This window comes from Ictidomys tridecemlineatus, chromosome 12, assembly GCF_052094955.1.
Source record: "Ictidomys tridecemlineatus isolate mIctTri1 chromosome 12, mIctTri1.hap1, whole genome shotgun sequence".
NCBI classification, from domain to species: Eukaryota; Metazoa; Chordata; class Mammalia; order Rodentia; family Sciuridae; genus Ictidomys; species Ictidomys tridecemlineatus.
This window is the reverse complement of record NC_135488.1, coordinates 18,499,362-18,504,808: the sequence shown is the minus strand read 5'-3', so window position 1 is coordinate 18,504,808 and position 5,447 is coordinate 18,499,362.

Below are 5,447 nucleotides of genomic sequence, written 5' to 3'. Positions count from 1 at the left end.
ACAGTCTTAACATGAAGGACTATAAATCCCTTCAAAAGAAAATAGCTACTGGGCTGACAGGCTTTCATGATGAACCACTTATGTGTGCTAGCCCCCAGAATATCTGAAACTCATCTCTGTCTCCCTATTTAAAAAATTTTTTTTAAAATATCACACTTAAAATATTTATGGGCAGTATTTACTCTGTCCTTTCTTCTTTCCATGGGAGTTGGGAACCTCCTGCAGCCTGCTGAAGTTCTCTACTGCCTCAGCTCTTGGGCTGAGGAGCTTCTTCCCCATTTCCTTTTGGAAACCCTAGCCAGGCACTGTCCTCGAACTCTCCCCTCCCCCCTTGTTTTCCCTCGAATCTGTGCTTACTGTCCTGGGTGTTACTAGGAAAATAGATCAAAACAGATCCTCAGAGTAAAGATCAAGATGGGAATTAAACTATATTTGTGGTTTTTTTTTTTTTTTTTTTTTTTTTTTGCAAGATGCTGCTTTGGAAGCGAGATGCAGTCTTAAGATTTTTGTCTGTTTTACATGTATAATTTATATTGGTACATAATACAACATCAAATAAAACCTATGCTTCCTTTGAATACATGATTTTAATATTTACATTTAAAATTACCAATTAAGGAAATTAGGGTGGCATTGGCGGTATAGTGGTGAGCATAGCTACCTTCCAATTGAAGAAATTACTATTTGATAATATGGTAGGTAAGTGTGTTAAATGTCATTAAAGAGGATTCAGTTTATCAGGGAAAGAGCACATCTTTAATAAATATAACTTACAGTAACTGTGTATTGATTATATTATTATCAGAGAGACTTTCAAACTTTGTGTACAAACCTTTATGTATCCTGAGAAAATAGAACACAAAATTCTTTCATGTATTCATTCTTTCTTTTTCTTTTCTTTTCTTTTTTTTTTTTTTTGTGGTGATGGAGAGAAACATGAGCCTTGTGCATGTCAGGCAAGTGCTCCGCCACTGAGCCCCACCTCCAGTCCATAGTATACGGTCCCTCAACTCACACTCAAGTTTATAGATTGGGAGAAGTAAATGAGATTATAATTTTTAGTTAGGAAAAATTCAAATTTATATGATGTTTTAAGTAGTTCAGTTTATTAATAAAGTGCTATCCATATTTAAGTATGCTGAAAATCAATTTAAAAGACAAGTACAATAAAAATAATTTTATTAGATTTGCTTTTACTTTAAATATCTAAATGCTATCGGTTTTTGTAAAATGTATCAAATAAAAATTTCCAGGACTTTGGTTCACTTGCCTAGGATGTCTGAGGCCCTAGGTTCAATTCCCCGTACTGCAAATAATAATAATAATAATAATAATAATAATAATAATAATAATAATTACAGTTGTATTATAGTAATTTTTCAAATTGGGAAAGTCTACATTTTTAATTAGCGATAACTTTAATCCAATGCTTCTCCTAGATTTTATATAATATGCTATATTTTGTACCGCTTACATGGAATTTCAGTGAGATGCTTATAAAGTATAGGTGTAGATGCTAAATTGTGACAACAAGGTTAACCTTTTCACCATAATGATATGAAAATATCTTTGAAGATTGTAAAACTATAATATGAACATGAAATATCACTGGCTTATTATAATCATTGGTTTGGGTCCTATTAAAATGTAATGTCTAGAAGGTGCTGACCTTCACATTTAGATTTTGATATCAGTTAATGTATATTTTCATTGTTCTGTTTATTGAAAATATTCTAGTAACCCTCTAGGATCTTGTAGATCTATCTGAAAATTAAAAACAATTTGCTTTCCTTTAAATTTTCTATTGCTGTGATCCAACGAACTTCTAGAATCTACTGCAGTGCTTCTGAGGGAAATTTTATAGATCTTCAGGGTTGGTTTACATATTATATTTTTCTGGGTTCAAAGCACTAACTATGTTGTAAGATGATGTTAGAAAAAGTCTCATTTGGGGTGGTAATCCCAATCCCAAATCTGGGACGATCCTGCCTATTGTTCTTGTTTGATGAAGTTATATCGTTACCTTAATTAGAACACTGTTTCCAGTTATTTCAGATTTTCCATTTGTTGGCCATGCAAATGTTTGCCTTCATTTATTGTATTTTGTTGTTCTGAATGAATAAAATGTAGTGCACCATGATCATCAGTTTCATTTGCTATCAAAGAAGAGTAGGGAAAAATATTTCTACAGAATAAAATTGACCTTCAGAGTTAAAAATGCAGAAATAAAGTTTTTATATTCTGAACAGTTTGTAACATCTATCTCAAAGCAACATTCTGTGTGTTTTATATGCAGTGGACCAAAGAACTATAGGAAGTTTTTTTTAATCCCTTTTCTCTCTCTTTCTTTATGGCTTGATAAACCTCCATTGCGTACACATATGACATTTTCTTTATCCATTCATCTTCGGGCGGGCTCCAACACTGGTTCTGTTGCTTGGCTTTTGTGAATCTTGCTGCTATAAACACTAGGATGCATGCACTGCCACAGTGTGCTGCTACTTTATACAAAGGAGTGGGATAGCAGGGTCAAATGGTCGTTTCATTCCCAGTCTTTTGAGGAATTTCTATAGAATTAGAAATATTCATAAAATTTATATGGAAAAATAAAAGACCCGGAGTTTCCAAAGTAATACTAGCAATAATGGAGACGCTGGAGGCACCACAAACCTGATCTCAAATTATGGTTCAGATCTATAGTAACAAAATGGAGATGCTAGAGGCACCACAAACCTGATCTCAAATTATGGTTCAGATCTATAGTAACAAAAGTAGCATGGCGTGGGCATAAAGACAGACATTAAAACCAATGGAATAGGATAGAAGACACAGAGACAGATTCATATAGAGACAGTCCCATGACAGGTGCCAAAAACATACACTGGAGAAAAGACAGCTTTTTAAACAAACGGTGCTGGGAACACTGGATATGCACATGAAGAAGAGTGAAACTGGATCCCTGCCTCTCAACCTGCATGAAAGTCAAAAAAAGTGCATCCGTGACGTAGGAATCAATGCAGAAACACTGAAACGGCTGGAAGAAAAAGGGTCAACACTCCAACATAGTGGGGAAGGCACTGACTTCCTTACAAAGATTCCTAAATCTCGAGAAATAATACCAGGAATCAATAAGTGGGGTAGCATCAAATTAAAAAGCAAAATAAACCGGAGTGTAGAGAGAGAGCCTACAGAATGGGAGAAAATCCTTGATAGCTACTCTTCAACAGGGGATTAAGATCCAAAATAAATAAAGAACTAAGAAACTTAACACACACAGCAACCCTCCCCCAAATCACCCAATCAATAAATAGACAAATGACCTCAACAGACATTCTTCAGAAGAAAAAGTACAAATAGCCAACAAATATATGGAAAAATGCCCAACACCTCAGCAATCAGGGAACAGCTCAGGCTACACTGAGATTTCGTCTCTCTCCAGTTACGACGGCAGCCGTCAACACAAACAATAATCAATGCTGTCCGATGTGTGGAGAAAAGGAATGTTCTTGCGATGTCGGTGGACGGCGTGTTGGGACCACCTTGGAATGGCTCAGGTATCGGACACTCTGGTCAGGACACACACTTTCAGGGCTGTTATGTCCCATGAGATAACCAACACCTTGCCACACCTATGTTCCTTTTCATGCTTGTTAAGCTCCTTGTTCTGGATCTCTGCCTTTTTATGAAAACAACACAGCTATGTCCTTTGGCTCATATTGATAGGGTATGTCTTTCTGCCACCCTTTAATTTTAAATTATGTGAGTCTTTGTATGTAAAATGAATTTCTTATGGACAACCTATAGTTAAATCTTTTTTAAAAAATCCACGGTGACCATCTGTCTTCTAATTAGTTAATAGTTAGACCATTCAACTGTAAGTGATTATTGACCTAGTTGGAAAATGTCTACCATGTTTGTGACTGTTTTCGATGATCACACCTATTCTTTGAATTTACATCTTCCCTTCTGTTTTCTTCCTTCCATACTTTTAATTGTCCCCCTCCCCCCTATGTAACTCTGTTTTTTCCCTCAATATATTTTATTTGGTGTTCTCTGAGCTTCCTGATTCTACGGCTTAGCGTCTCTCATTAATTTTGGCAAGTCTGTAGACACTATTGTTTCAAATACTGTCTTCCTACATTCTCTTTCTGGGATCCTGATTATGTGCTCGTTTTGAAATTATTCCATCGCTCTTGGATGATCTTTCTCTTTTCCTGCTTACCTTTTACTTTCAGAAGTTCATAGTGACCAGTCACAATCGAGGATCCCTTTTGTCCGCTGTGCCAGGTCCAGTGATGATCCCAAGGAAGGCAGTGTTTGTTTCTGTCACTGTGCTTTCATTTCCAGCAGTTGATTCTTATTTCTTCTTAGAATCCCTTTCTCTGCCTACGCTACCCATCTGTTCTTGCTGTTGTCTAGCTCCTCCACAGAGCCCTTAACCTGTTAAGGATGATTTCCATGTCTGAGGACTCTGACGTGAGTCATCGCCTCTCTGGTCCAGGAATGGCGTGGTCCCCTCACACCGGAGCTGGTCTTGCCGGTGAGCATGCTTCACAGCTTTTTCCTTGAAAGCCAGACCTAGCGTATGGCATATTGGGAACCGAGGTGGATAGGACTTTGGTTTGCAGACTTACCTTAACCTGACCGGATGCTGGACTGAGTGGAAGTCCATCACGGCTGTAGGTGCTAAATACTTTCATGTCCCTCTGGTGTCCTTGTGGTTTTTGTTTATGTGCTTGGTTTCTTTTCTCTCTCTCTTTTTTTCTCTTTCCCTTTCTCTTCTGTCTTCCCTACCTACTCCCTGCTCAGAGAGGCTTTCTGTTCCAGTGCCTTCCTCTGTAATTCTCTGCCGTTGTCCTGGGACCCTGTGGCCGTGGGGTGAGTCACCACAGTGGAAGGAGAGCGTCTCTAATCTCATAATCAAGAGTCAGGCTGTCAGTGGGCCTGAGACTGCAAGTTCTCTTGTGCTGTAGCTTCCACCTGCCCTTCACTTGCATCCCAGTGCATCCCCTTGAAAGCCTAACCTCATTGACTTACGATTTTTTTTAATTTTACTTTTTCTTTCTTAGGTGGGACAGGTGGGCTGCAGGGTCTAGGACTTGGCGTGTGAATGGGCGAGGATCTTTTCCCTGGGAGTAGGCCTTTGTTACTGAGAAGCTGCTTGGCTTATTTCCTGAAGCTTCCCCTTCGCCTGCCAGAGCTGCGAGATTTGCCCTGGAGCCTCGTATTGAGAACCTGGTGGGTGTCCTGGAGGGGAAGCTCATGCAAGTGGGGAGACCCTTCAAGTCTCTAGAGTTCACAAGAGGTTTTACTCCTACTCATGACCAAACGGCAGCAGTTCAGCTGACTCGCCGGTAAGCGCTCCTGCAGCCTGGGGTTCCAGGGCTCCACCTCTTCACAAGCAGAATGCTTCCTGTATCTCTCTGGATTTGTCTATCACTCCAGAG